This window comes from Manacus candei, unplaced genomic scaffold (assembly GCF_025592945.1).
Source record: "Manacus candei isolate 608988 ecotype Guabito, Panama unplaced genomic scaffold, ASM2559294v1 h1tg000003l, whole genome shotgun sequence".
Classification (NCBI taxonomy): domain Eukaryota; kingdom Metazoa; phylum Chordata; class Aves; order Passeriformes; family Pipridae; genus Manacus; species Manacus candei.
In genome coordinates, this window is record NW_026138051.1 from 17,066,783 (window position 1) to 17,082,152 (window position 15,370).

Below are 15,370 nucleotides of genomic sequence, written 5' to 3' on the forward strand. Positions count from 1 at the left end.
GGGTAAGGATGAGACCACCGTGTGCACCTCCAGCACCACGATGTGACATGTCACCACAGAACCTTTCTGCAGCAGCTCTGGCTGTGGTTGATGTGCTGTTGAGAGCTTTCTTGGGACTGCCAGTGTGGTGTAACAGGACCTTCTGTCAGATATCTCACTGCAACCTCAAAACACTTCCTGAAAAAGCAAGATTTCTCAGTTTTGTGCTGTAAGGAACATTTTTAGGGTGGCTTTTCCAGCCCAGCTCCTGGTTTTGGCTGGTGGCTGTGTGTGAGAGTGAGGAGAAGATGCTCCATTCCTTCCCCAACCACCTGAGGAGCCACTGCCAGCCTGGCCATCCCACTGAGCAGCTCTCCCACCACCTTTCCCTCACCACAACCTCTCCAGAGCTGAGAAATAAAACCCAGCCCCTTCCCCCTCTAAGTAAAGGGGAAAATTCCTTCCATGTTGAACTCTTCTCATAATACTTAAAGAAAATACTTAAAGAATGTGTAATAAGAGGGGATTTAGAGGGGGCAGAATTAACCACGTGGATGAAGCAGAAAACCTTTAGAATTGCACCAAAATGTATCCTGTCTGGATTTACCTCAGGGAAGGGCTCTGGGGGAAGAGAAGGTGACCCCAGGTGAGCCCTGGGACCCCCTGTCCCCAGGACCATCGCTACTCTTCTCACTGGTGGAGTGTGGGGAGGGAAGAGCCAGAGTTCTCAGTGTGGCTGCCAGGAAAACCACACAGGAGAGGTGAAATTAAGAGAGTTAAGGGAAGCTGATACTGAGTTATTCCATATTCCCAGGCAGAATGGAGTCAGGCCAGGCAGGGTCCAGCTGTGGAGCATCCCGGGGGTTTGGGAACCCCAAGCAGGGCCTTACTCCAATGACCCTCTCACGGGCAGCAATCTGAGGGCAGAAAGCCTTTTTAGATAGGAAGGAATGTTATTTTTACAAAGTACAGCCTCTATTCTGGTTTGCTTTGAACAGTAACTGGGTACCTGGAGACATCCCTTGGTACTGGTGCACGGGGTCCTTTGATGGCCTTGATCACATCACCTGCTCTGAAAGCAAAGATGGGCCAAATTCTCCTGTGATCACCAAGGTTTGGGGTGAGGAGGATGAGGGTCTGGAGCACTAACACTTGCCTCAGAAAACCCCCATGGAGGCTGTGTTCTTGTTCCATCGGGAAGAGATGACCCAGGAAGAGACAACCCTGTGGCCAGACAGGGACACTGGGGAGTCCCATGGTCTTGGCTGATGACTTTCATGGTGTGGCCAAGAGCCTGCTCAGGAGGTTGGCTTAGAAAATCATAGAATCCTGGAGTCATCAAGGTTGGAAAAAACCTCCAAGATCATCAAGTTCCCCTTTTAACTGATCCCTCCCACATGTTAAGTGCCACATTCACTTGTTTTTTGAACACCTCCAGGGTTGGTGACTCCCTGTGGAGCCTGTTCACGTGCTTAACCACTCTTTCAGTGAAGAAAAACTCGGTCCTGCCACGGATGTGCAGGTTTATCCAGGCTGAAATTGTAGGTTTCTGGGGCTCCCTCTTCTACCTCACCAAATCCCCATGTCTGCACTAGGCTTTGTTCCCCGCTCTGGGATTAGGGAAGGTGGGTCCAAACACGATGTGGTGATTTATCCCCAGTTCCATCAGCTCTGGTGAAAAGTGCTTTTCCAGTTGTTTAATTTCCATGGATTTCTCTCCATCGCTGCTGTCTTTGCCCTTGCTGGAGGAGTTGGCCCTAGGACAGGTTTAGACTTCTCCCTCCATCCCTGTCTGTAAAGACAAATGCAAATTCTGGCCTTAAACTGAGCCCATACCTGGGTGAGAACGACCAGCTGCAAAAACCCCACTTTGTTTTGCAGCCCTATCCTCGGTTGACGTGGCTAATTATGGCCCTAAGTGCAAATATAGAGGGATGAGAATAAAAGCTTGGAAAGGCTGATGCACTGGGGAGAAGGACAATAGATTAAGAGGTTTGCAAGGAAGCTTTCACTCATCTTTGGAGCACCGCTCTAGTTTTGAGCTGTGAGCTTGCACTTGGGTTAGGAAGCGCCTTTCGAAATTAAACAGAAAAGATACAATCTTAATATTCCATAGGATGTGCCAATACAAATATCTGTCGGCAGATATGTAAAATAATAGCTTTAAAAACAAGAGAAGAGAACCACATGAAATTTTCTGAGGAGGGTGATGTCACCCCCCCAGCCCAGCGATAGATTCTTTGTGTTTGAAATTAAAACCGCATGAACTCCCCACGCAGGGCTGGGTGAGACTCTGCTTTTTCAGCTATCCCCTTAGGGAGGAGGGATACGATTTGCTGGTTCTAATTTTAAATTAATAAATAAGTGTGATTGACTTGCCACCCAACAGCACCGAGTGTGCAAAACAAGTGTGAAGTCTGTCAGTTAAGTCTATTGATGGCTGGTGTTGCTGGAGCAGATGAAAATCAGCTTTAGTTGAACTGGTCACCAAGGTTCAGCTTCACGAGGAATTTCAGTTCAGAGAGGAGGAAAATCTGTCTCCACGGTATTATCTTCCTTCCCAAAGTTTCCTCCTGGCTGCACCGGGTCACAGGCTGAGGACTATAAATTACACAGCCCCAAATCAAACCATCTTTTCCAATAAGGGAAGAAAAAAACCATGCAATGATTTAATGTATGAAACAGCTCAACCTATGGCTTTCTCTTGCTTGTGACTGTGGACAGTTATGCTGAGATCCAAAAACCACTCCAAATCATGAAAATTAGCAAATATAACCATCTGGCCTGGTGGCTCAACACCTCCCGTGGCCATAAATCCAAATCCCAGCAACATTAGCAGGGGGATTTGCTCTGAGAAACAAACTCTGTCCTCCAGTAATGTAAAAACAAGGTGAGATGAGAAGGTCTGTGGGAGAGCTGTGGCTCAGGGTGGAGCTGCCTCCAGCCAAGCATCCTTTGGCTTTCAGCAGGGGAAGGGGCCTTTGGCTTGCAGGGAGCATCCCCTCCTCAACTCTTGGTGCCCCACCCATGGTTGGGCTCCCCAAGCCCTTCCCTGGGTTCTGCCAACCTCACCCAGCACCATTCCTATGGTTTTTCTCCATCAGGATGCTCTGTCCCATCTCCAAGACTCCGTGCACAGTTTTGGGGTTCACCAGAGCCATCGTGGACATGGAGCAGTGGTCCAACCTTTGTTTTCCACCCAGAACCAAAGCAAGTCAAGTGTGCAGGTGTTAGAGGGAAGATCCTCCTGCCTAAAATGTGAAATCCTCCACTCTGACCCGCAGGGTTTTCCCACCTTTGGTTGGAGTCCACGCTGCAGACTGGGAAGCTTTGGAGGGGACAAAATAGTTTTCCTTGTTTTGTGCCATACATTCTTTGCCTTGTGTGGGCTTTTTTTTTTTTTTAAGACAAGCTGCAATTAAAAATTAGGAGTATGGAGATAATATCCCTGAGAAGCTTTGTCAGGAGGACACTGGTAGGAGCCCTGAAATCTTCATAACCCCTGTGGGCACCACGGCCTTGGGATCTCAAATCAGGCCCTTGACCTTCTGCCTTCAACAACCTGCCCTTCCAACCCTGGCCATAAGACTGAGCCATGGTTACAGCTCATCCACAAAAAAATTGCCTCTTCCTAACCTTCAAGACCTGGAAGTAGCAGCTGAGTCTGATCTGGGCCCTGCAGCATGTTTTATCCATGGATTTTGTGTGTAGGTTTTGCACATCTGGTTGTGTTTGAGCTGATATTGCCTTTCAGTGCTGCTCAAGTCTGCCTGTGCCCATTAATCACTGGGTAAATCACCCCTCCATGGGAGAAGGGCCCTGTGGGGACCTGGTGGATGTTGTACATTGGGATATAATTTATAATTCAGTAGCATTCCCATGGTTGAAGGTTTAGGGTGAGATTGCCATCAAACCAAGCAACAGGGCTGGGTTGGCTTCTCCTACAGCAATGCCATGAAAAGCAGAAGGCTGGATGGTTCCTATGCTGCCAGGAAAAGTAGCTTGGGTTGAAAAAATCCCACTTGGACTCGATTTTTCCCTCCTCTTTCCCTTCCTTCTGTGGCAGGAGAGCCCAGAGCACGAGTAGGGGCAAAGGAGTTTCCATAATCTGTAAGGAGAAGGACTGTAAATTTTTCTGGATTTCTGCCTTCTGTGCATCTGCTCATTTTTATTGCCCCATGTTCCACTAACTTAAAGCACTTCCATATTGAACAGAACTCATCCAGTTCACTGAAAAACACGATAAACTCAGCCCTGAGGACACCAAATGCTGCTGCTCCTCACATCCTGCAATTCCCAATCCCAGGATCAGCAAACTCAGGGAGCCACCGAGGAGTCATGAAGCCTCAGCTGCAGCACTGCTTTGCTGGGAAGGACTCAAGTGTTTTATTTACTGTGCTCTCCTGGTGGATTTTGTCAGCATCTCTCCTATCCAGCTCTTGGGCAGAGCGGAGCCACGGGACAGGGAGATGGAGGGAAGTGGCATGAGTGCCATGAGCATCCTCTGAGCATCCTGTGGGCAAGTGATGCTCAGAGTTGGAACAACCCACCTGGAGATGGGTCAGGAGATGCTGCCAGAGCATTTTGCCTGATGGAGAAAGCCAACAGGCAGAACCCTTCTGCTCACTGGAGCTCCCACCAGGGCTCAGTGAGCTGGGAATGATGAATCCCAGTTGCCTTGGAGCAATTGTTTCTCCACCTGAAAGACCAGTCATCCCTCCCATGGCATTGCCTGGCCCAGTGTGGGTTGTGTCACCCTGGCTAGCAGGAGCGTGGAGGTAAGAACATTGAGAAACGTGTTTTCCTCAAATTGTTATAATTCAGGTTATCCAGGTTGTAATTCAGTCATTCATAGCCATGGTGGTGGTGCTGGGTTGACAGCTGGACTTGATGATCTTAGAGGTCTTTCCCAAACTTAATGATTCCATGATTCTATGAGATAAGGACTGGATCTGCTCTCCTCCAAATTTTCAGGAATAAATATTCAAAACTCAACCCTAAGATTTTTTTCTCTGTAATATATATCAAAAATAAAATACAATTAGGAGAATTAGTCAATAATAATAATAATAATAATAATAATAATAATAATAATAATAATAATAATAATAATAAAGCTTATCTTCATGGCTGGTAAATATAACTGAGTGACAGAAACAGGGGTGCCCATGTTCTCAGTCCCTGGATCCCTGGATTTTATTTCCTGAGCTCCCACAAACCCTCCTGCAGATCTCCAGCTCTATTCGATGTGCGAACAAACCCGAGTTTGAAAACTATCTCAGTTTGTTTACTTTCCCAAAAATCAAGAGCACATTGAGAATAATTTGCGAGACAAAAAGCAAGAAAAGCTTTAATTTATCAAGGTCTCCATTCCACAAATAATATGGAATCCCTTCTCCTACCGGGAGCTGCAAACCTCCCGCTGGGATCCCGCATGTGCCGGAGCCGCCGCTGCTGCAGGAGCTCGGTCATAAAGTTACATAAAATTTGGAGTTTAAAGGAAGAAAGTTAAATTCAAACCTGGAACACTTTCTGGCTTGGCCTCTGTGCCTACAATTGCAGCTCAGATCGCTGCAATCGAGTGGGGTTGAAGGAAAAGGATATTTTTATACTTTCAGTGTTTTGTTTCCCTTCTTGTGCATCTCGGCTTTTCCTCCGTGTCCGTCAGCCAGGTCCTCCTTCCCTGGAGGAGGGGAAAATAGGATGGTTCTTTATTAAAGGCAAAAGAAACTGGCAAAAAAAACCCCAAACAATGAAGCAGAAAAGTGTAACAACTGCAACCTTTTCATTTTTCATATGCATTAATTTTTTAAATTAAAATAAGTGGAACTGAATTAAGTCTGTCCATGACCCTACAGTGTCATCAGAACAATTCCACCCACAGCTTATGAAAACAGTCTATAAAATATCCTTAGTGATGGTCCCACTGTTCATCATTTGTTCAATAATTTGCCATCAGTTTGTTCAGTTTTGGTTGCAGTTTGTGCAAAACTGGCACTGGGACAACTCGGGCACCTGGGGAATGTCCATCCCTGGATGACATTTGGACAAATAAGCCCATAACCAGTCCCGGTGATTCTGTACCATTGAGGGAGGGGGTTTCCCTGAGCTCAGGGTTGTAAAGCCATGATTCCCATCTTCCAGCCACCTCCCAGCCTGTCCTGAATGTCTCTGCAAGTAATTCAGAGAAAAGGTTAAAACCAGCAGCTCCTACAAAATAACTTTGCTGCCAGGAAAAAGCCTTTTTGTCTTTGGGTTTCGATACCTTTGTTCGTGGAATGAGAAGTCCCGAGAGGATTGAAATCAGTGCCAGAACTCCCGTGGATTTCAACATTAGGGGTCATTTAGATTTGTTTCTGGAGTAATTTCCTGGATTTCAGAGAAGGGTTTTGGATTTTACAAACGCTGGAGGGAGGGAGGTGGTGCCATCCAGCACTAGCCCCATTTCCATCCCGGGAATAGTTTTCAGCCTTCCTAAGTCTTTTCTCTCTCTCTCAGAGTGTGAATCCCTGGCCACAGCTCGGCCCGACCCCAGCAGGGAGATTTGGGAAGGATTTGGTAGGGGCAACACAGGATATCCAGGCTTTATGGAGTGGGATACACAGAGTGACGAAGGCATCCGCTGGACCCGGCGTCTGTCTCTGAGGCTGCCGAACGTGAGGAGATGGACTTGCTTAGATTTAAGTCAGGAAAAGCCTGAATCCAAGGCACATCGTGGAATACTACGTGTTATATCCCATTGTATGACATATAATATGTTTATAATAACATTATAAATGTTTACAATAATGTTATAAACAGATTCTGGTGACAACTTCTATCTCTTTGACTCGTGCTGCGTGGAAACTTCTCTGAAATCCAGGAGATTACTCCACAAACAAATCTAAATGATCCCTAATTCTCAGTACCTTTGAAATCCATGGAAGCTCTGGCACTGATTTTGGGGCACTCAGGATTTTGCATTCCACAAACAAAGGTATCAAAACCTGGTTCAGTTGCAGAGCACAAAGCACAAACGATCCAGCAGTAATTTGTTCGAGATGGAATATTCTTACCCTACTTGGAAAAGCCCTGAAGACACAGAACAGGAGGAAGAAAACCTTCACAATTAACCCCAGCTCAAATGAAGAAGTATTTTAAGTTCATTTAGGTCTTTTTTTTTTCAAGAAAAAGGCAGATCTCCTTACATTTATAAAGTTGGTATCATCCAGTACTTTAAATCAAATTATAGCTGTATCAGGCTGCTTAACAATGTTTCTTTTTTAATTAAGTTTACTAGTCCCACATGCATTTTTTTTAAAAAAATATAAATTAAACAAACCTAATTAAATTACATGACAGGGTTTAGGTAAGACAGCAAACAGCCCAGCTAGAATACAAGGATTGATAAATCCTTTTGGATACTCACATTTTGCACTTTTCCTACACCCTGGAGTGTTCCAGGCAGCCTGATGAAGGTGGCATCCCCTGCCTGGGCAGCACAGCCTACAGTGGTGTCCAGAACTCTCTTGCTTATCTAAGGAATTACCCTCTTATGTGTTTTAAAATTTTGCTTCCACAGGGAGTTTAAACAGCTCCAGGAAGTTCCTCAGAAAGCTGATTATCCATGAATTCCCATTAATTGCCCTGTGCTCCAGAGACATAAGCAGAGGATCAGACCTGCCTGACTTGGGGACCCTCTTGCTGTGGGTCCCCAGGGCATCACCCTTCCCTGGCCTCTGGCAGCAGGCACAGAGCAAGAGAGAGCCTGGAAAGGCAGAATCCATCCCCACGGGGTTTCAGTGTTGTTTGATTGATGAGACACCACCAAAATCAGGGTTTGGGGTGGTGTTCACTTTGCAGAAGCTCCTGATTCTCACTTAAATAACTGTGTGACCACTACCAAGGAAAAGAAGACTGCACTTTTACTGAGAAAATGGGAATAAAAATGAGGGATGAAGGAAAAGGAAGTGTAACAGGGATGGGCAGTGGATTGCATGTGTGGGCCTGGAGGGATTTCTCAGCTCCCATGAGCACACACCCCTTGGGGATGCTCCCTGGGCTGGGATCAGCTCCCAGAAGGGAACTCACAGCCATCACTTCCATTTTTCTGGTCCAAACAGCACCAAAATCCCCAATGCCCATCTTTAACAGACACAGAAACTGCCATGATGGCAGCTGGGGTTTCTGGCAGTGGGGAAAACCTTGTGCTGGCACATTCCCTTTCCAAGGAAGCCCGAGACACGGCCGAGAGCATTGGCCTGGATGTGCATCCCGAGCAACCCGCGGCCACGGGGAGATTACCGGGGATTTTTATAGGGGTTAAAAGGGAATAATCTCATCAGGGGAGAGCGAAGCAGCAAATCCCCCTGTCTGCAGCCCTGCAGGAAGCACAGCCACCGGAGCAGGGGAGTGGAACGAGCCTCATGGAGCTGTGGAGTCCGAATCATCCCCAAGACAGATCCAGCATCCCCACGAGGACAGGGAGCCACCGCCGTGCACAGGGAGCGGCCTCTTGGTCCTCTCCCTGATCTCCCGACTCCCAGGGCTCTGCATCTGGGCCTGCAAGGATGAAGTCAGCCCCGGAGCCGCTGCGGGCTGGAAGTGATTTCACCGAGCTGCAATGCACATGGATTAATTCCAGTACTGTAAAGTCAACATGGTCGAACACTGGCTACATCACAGCCCTCATTACTGGGCTCTGGAGCGGGGCTTGATGAAGTAATTTCCCTTGGGTTTAGCACTTAGAAAACATATAGGGCGTCCTTCTTGGGTTTGCCTGGGGAGCAGTGCCCCCCCCCCCCCTCCCAGCCACCCCAAATTGGCCTTTATCAGTTGCACATGGCCCCCTGTGCTTCGGAGGGGCTTCAAACGAGGCCCAGATGGGCCGTGGCACACGATGCCCCCGCAGTTGGACACATGAAATGAGGCAAAGTTTGGGTGCACACGGGGGATGTGATTAATAACAAATGATACAACACTCCCAGGCCGGCTCTTCACATGGAAGGGGATGTGGGACGAGTGTGGATTAGTGACTCCTCCATCCTCCGTGACCAAATCAGCTCCTGAAGGGTTCAGCGGTAGGTTTTTGGACACTGGGAAGCCAACACTCATCAACCTGCTCAATTTAGAGTTTCCAAGACTTGAAGTGAGTTCTTCCTGTGGAGCTGAGGTTTATTTTGTCTTTTTTTTTTTTTTTTCTTAGCTATAAACTGTAATCAAATACTTGTCATGTGCAATTTTCTTCCCTGAGAAGGAGTTGTGCAAACAGGACGGAGTTTTGCCTGGGCATCAGGATCTGTTCCCAGACAGACTCCCAGAGTGGTCTGGGTTGGAAGGGACCACAGAAACAATCCAGTCCCACCCCCAGCCATGGGCAGGGACACCTTCCACTAGCCCAGGTTGCTCTAAGCCCCATCCAACTGCAAGAGCCACTCCACAAAAAGCAGCTTCACTTTCTTCATTTGACACCAGGGCCTCGGTGAAAGTTGCTTTTGAACATTAATAATTGAGTTCCCCTCATCCAATATGAATCTATTCACTTCCAAAACCTTCTTCCTGTCACAGCTCCATGTTGAATGTCAGCAGCCTCTTCCCAGAAGAGGACAGACCTTCAGAATGGATATTAGGAAAAATGTCTCCCTGGAAAGGGCTGTCCAGCCCTGGCACAGCTGCCCAGGGCAGTGGTGCAGTCCCCATCCCTGGAGGGATTTAAAAGCCACATGGATGTGGCACTTGGGGACATGGGTCAGTGGTGGCCTGGGCAGGGCTGGGGAATGGTTGGACTCGATGTGCTCAGAGGGCTTTTACAACCAGTGGGGGCTGACACCAGGGTTTGGGGGATACTAAGGCTGGGGGTTTGTGGTGATAGCACTGCTAACTCAGGGATTTTGAGGGTGCTAATACAAGTGTTTTGGGGTGATAACACTGGGGTTTGGGGGATTGCTAAGACTGGGGTTTTGGGTTGCTGACACCCAGGTTTGGGAGATATTAACACTGGGGTTTGGGGGATGCTAGTTCAGGGATTTGGGTGTGCTAATACAGGGGCTTGGCAGTGATAACATTGAGGTTTGGGGGACATTAACACTGGGGTTTGGGGGGTACTGACACCAGGGTTTGAGGGATATTAATACAGGTGTTGGGGGGTGCTGACACTGGGATTTGGGGGAGATAACACTGGAATTTGGGGTATATTAGCACAGGAGTTTAGGGGTGTTGACACCAAAGTTTGAGGGATATTAACACTGGGGTTTCAGGGATTTTAACTCTGAATTTTGGGGGATATTAAACTGGGGCTTGGGGGTGCTGACACTGCAGTTCGGAGGATGCTAACTTAGGGATTTGGGGATGCTAATCCTGGAGTTTTGGGGTTATAACCCTGGGTTTTCGGGTGCTGACACAAGACTGTCGGGTAGTGCCAGCACCCTGCACATGCCGGGACTCTGGAGGTCTCATCCCACCCCGCAGCTGATCCAAGCCTCCCTCCTGCCATCTTGAGGCAAGATCCTGCTTTTCCTCAGCCTCCAAATCCTGCCAGAAGCCGGCTGATTTCCCCGCAGCATCACACCCGTTTCGCCGGCTCTGCCCTCGCTCCGGGGCCGTTTCCTTGCCGTGTTCGCTGCTCTGGCAGCTCAACGCGATCGGGGAGGGATCGGGGGGATGGAAATAGAAAATCTTCTGCTTTATTGCTTTCTGGTAAATACAGTTTTCCAGCGAAGCCCAAAGGCAGCATGTGCAGCCCATCCCATCCCGCTCAGCCGAGGGGAGGCAACACCACACTGGGGTTATTTTTTACGATCGGAAAAAAAGGCTTTCTGCCTCCCCGTTTTCTCTTGTGGATGCTCTTGAGTGGTAACGTGGAATTTCCTCTGAAACCCAAGCAGGGTGAAGGAAATTAATTTTCTCTCTTTTTTTTTTTTCCTATATAGAAAGTGTTTTATACACAAAATGGTTTAATAAGAAGACCTGTGAGTTTTAAATTGAAACAAAATTATTCTCAGCAGTGCTGATGCCATCGCTGCCACAGGGTGAGGATGGAACCGCTGTCGTTGACTCCCCTCTTGGTGACAAACAGCAGGACAGACCTCGGGCTTCTCAGTTTCTGCACTGCAAAGTTTTACTGGAAAATACAGAAAATTAATTAATGTTCTGAAGTACAGAGGGGAAATGTTTGCCTCTAAGAGCTGCTGACTCCCAGGGCTTATTTAACTCTGGCTATTATTTAATTTGCACTTTAATAATTAGTCAATAATATGATACTTCTCTTAAATTATTTGTTTTAAGCCATGTAATAGAAAATCCCAGGGAAAAGAAAATATTCCTGATTTAATTGCCAGAGTGAGTGATTTAGAGCTTTTACAAGCAGAGGGATGTGACTGCATCATAAAAATGATGATATTGAGGGGATGAGTGAAGTTACAGCAGCCGAGGGAGCTCGGATGGGGCTGGGAGAGCTGAATTCTCCCCCTTCTCCCTCCTTCTCTCTCAACCAAAATTCAGTGAAATAATTATTTTTGAATCACTTGTTCTTTTTTTACACATCAACTTTTATTGTTTTTATGTTAAACCACAATATTTGCATAAAGTGACTTGTTCATTTTCATTTATTAAAAGAAAGTGCTAGGAACATCCTGTGATAAAAATGGTTATGGTTACTTCCCTGACTTTCCAAAAATACATGTATATTGTAGGAGTTTTTTGGCCAGTTCTTCTCTTTTTACTGAAATTATTCCACTTTTCTCCCTTTCCCCATCCTTATTTTATGTCTTTTTCTTCCTGATTCTGGGCTTCCCACTGTAAATCTGAATTAACTCCATTAAATTAAACCAGTCAGATAAAAATTACCCTGCAAACATCACGGGACCAACCTGGACTTTCTCTGCCTTTTTCCTCTAAAACTGCATTTGAATTAATATTTTTTCTGATTATTTTATTGATTATTTTGCTGATTAATTAAAGTTGATCGTTGCAATAGACTGGAGGAGGTGAAGCAGCATCAATTTTGGGTTATACTTGTCCCAAATCAGTCCCAAATCCTACTGTGACACTTTGAGGATCTTCAGAGATGGCCACTTACCAGCAAAGGTCATCACTTGCTCCTTGATTTGATAATTAACTATGCTTTTTTATTTTATTTTATTTTAGTCTAGTCTAGTCTAACCTAGTCCATTTATTTTTATAACTTTATTTTCCTTCTTTTATTTTCTTGTACTTTTATTTTTTCTTTTCTTTTTTATTTTATTCTATTTTACTTTATTCATTTATTTTATTTTATTTTAGTCTATCCCAGTCCACTTACTTTATTTTTATTTTATTATTTTATTTTCATTCTTTCTTTTCTTGTATCCTCCTTTTTCTCTTTTTTCTCTTTTCTTTTTTCTTTTCTTTTCTTTTCTTTTCTTTTCTTTTCTTTTCTTTTCTTTTCTTTTCTTTTCTTTTCTTTTCTTTTCTTTTCTTTTCTTTTCTTTTCTTTTCTTTTCTTTTCTTTTCTTTTCTTCTCTTCTCTTCTCTTTTCTTTTCTTTTCTTTTCTTTTCTTTTCTTTTCTTTTCTTTTCTTTTCTTTTCTTTTCTTTTCTTTTCTTTTCTTTTCTTTTCTTTTTTTCTTTTTTTTTCTTTTTTTCTCTTTTTTTTTTCTTTTCTTTTTCCTTATTCTGCAGTCTGTCTTGGCAGGAATTGCTTCACCCACTGCAAACTCCCTTCCCACCCTCCTGGAGCTGCACAGAGTGAGGTGATCCACGGTTTGGAAACCTTGAAATTCCTCTTTTTTGTGTTCTTTGCTGATCCAAATCCCCCTCCAAGGGGCAGGACAGGGCTGTGTTGGAGGATAGGAGATGAAAATCTACCCCTGCCCTCTCCAGACATTGAGTATTTTCATGTACTGTAAAATCTCCCTTTTTCCAGGTTTTCCTTCACGTGCTGGCTCCTGGCTGCTCCTGAGGAAATGTAAATAATTTCCCTTTTTCCCTATATTTTAAAAAAATCAGACTAACAGAAAATGTTGCCTTTTATCAAATCCCCGAGTGAACCAGCCTGACTTGAAGGGATTTGTAAATCGATTATTATTTATTTACCAGGGATTTTACCAGGAGCTGCTTACCCCAGCCAGGATGTTCCACCAGTGTCTCCCCAGGGAAAAAATTCCCAGTGGGACTATTCTGACAACTCTCTAGGTTTGAATCAGCAGCTTTTAAAAATTTTGAGCTCTTAACTCCCACATCTGCATCTCCAGGGCTGCAGGGAAGGAACAGGCACGGGCAGATTAAGGGCTCAAATACATGGAAAATGGTCAGGATGGGAGATCCGGAGCCAGAAAAGTTGCTTTGGCTTTATTTCCCAGTACAAAGATTTTTCCCTTCAGTGCCTTTCCCAATGCCCCACATTTTTTTCTCTGAATTGAGCCCTGGAAGGAATAACTCCAGACAGAGTGAGATTTTCCCATCCTGGAGCCCTTTCCCTGTCCTTTTCCAGCTTCCTTGTTGTTTTTCCCTTTGATGAAATATTTTTGAGCTGATGAGAATAGAAGACCCACTTCTGTGGGATCTAAAAAATATTGGAGTTATGGATTCAAAATCCAGGCAGGAATGCAAGCATTGGGCTCCCTCCCCATGCCCATAATCTGTGATAAAAACCCATCTGCTGGGAAAGCAGGGATCAAAAAATATCAGATTTTCCCTAAATTCCGGGCTGAAACAATCCTTTCAAACACTTGGTATGTGAATTATTTTACTCTTTGCCGATATGTGTTTTTGGCAACGGGAAAACAGGAAACCAACTTGGAAAATATGAGGGAGATGGAAACCGGGATCATAAAGTATTTGGGGCTGGAGAGTTTTCCATGTTGCGAGATGTGAGCGCAGCAGAAGCAGAACCCTAAACCAATTAGAGGCAATTTAATTTAGGAGACTTGTCACGGAGGGAAGAGCTCTGGTGTGTGTTGGGGATGCAGCAAGAGGCGAAGACAACACAGCCCCGGCACCTGCGAGGTGATTGCAACCAGAGCCGGGCCGGGATTTGACGCAGATGTGCCCCGGAATCCACCCCCTCCTCCAGCTGCACGCCCCAAAGATGGGCCCTCGTGTCATGGTCTTCTTTAATTATCAGGGAATTTGAGGTGGGGTCTAATTGCACTGACAGATATTTTGGAAGGTTTTGCCCTGAGTGGCCGAGCTGGAAATTCGTGCCGTATGCGGTCCCGGCATCAGCCCATGGCAGCACAGGGAACACACTCTGGAAAATGATCATATAAAAATAATATAAAAGATTGAAGACAGAACAGAGGAACGCAGCGAGTTCGGGGGTTTGCTCCATTCATATGTGACAGTGAGTGTTCACAGCACCAACCACGGTGCTGGACTCATGCTCCACAGGACCAGCTGCCTGGAAAGCCATTCCCTGTGTGTTCCTAAGGACCAGCAGCCTGGAAAGCCATTCCTCATGTGTTTCCTCCCTTCCTTGATTTTCTGATGGTTGAAACACACTTAAAGCCAAATTAACTCCTGTTCATGGCCTCTGTTGTCTGTTCACTCGCTGGGCTTTGTCATCCCCACAGCTGGGGCTCCCTAGGTGATTTACTGCTCATCCCACACCCTCAGGAACCTGCCTTGGATCCAAACACCCTTCAGCTGGAATTTTGCCCCATTCTCTTAGAATTCTAACAACTCCCACACTGACACATCTCTCTCCTAAGCACTTTTCCCTCCTAGGAGCCCTTGTAGAGACTCCTTTCCCTTTGGCGCAGAACCCGGCGAGCACTCCCAGCCCACTTTGCATCCTGAGAACTCACCAACAAATTGCTTCCACACTCCAGCCCAACTTCAAACCTGGTGCAGTATAAGGGTTAACCAACTTAAACGTTTAAAGAGTCATGAAATGGACTGTTTCCGCTTCCCATCTGGCTTTTATCAATCCTAAGTCGGTTTCAGAAGTGCTGCGACACAATCAAAACACACAATCTCCATAGTCAGATAATTCAATTTGAGAAATGAATTACTTATGTGCCCATGAGTAAATACATTCCTGGGCAGGGAGATATTGGCTGCTGTCAATGGGATAATGAGGTCCAGGGGAAGCGGAGCCCCCCGAGATGTCCTTCTGTGATGCGGTGGGAGCAGTGGAGGATGTGGGTGCAAAGGTGGGAGGGGACGTCAGGAGGACCAAGTGTGGACCATCAGCAATGTCATGGACACGAGGAGGAGATGGCCTTTGTTATCTGGATGTGGCACTCAGTGCTCTGGGCTGGGTGACAAGGTGGGGATCGAGCACAGGTTGGACTTGATGGTCTGGGAGGGCTTTTCCAACCTCAGGGATTCTGGGATCTCTACAACCACCAGTTGAGTGGTGGCCTCTTCTCTCAGGTAACAACCAGTAGGACAAGAGGAAACAGCCTGTTTTCTCATGTTGTGCCAGGGAAAGG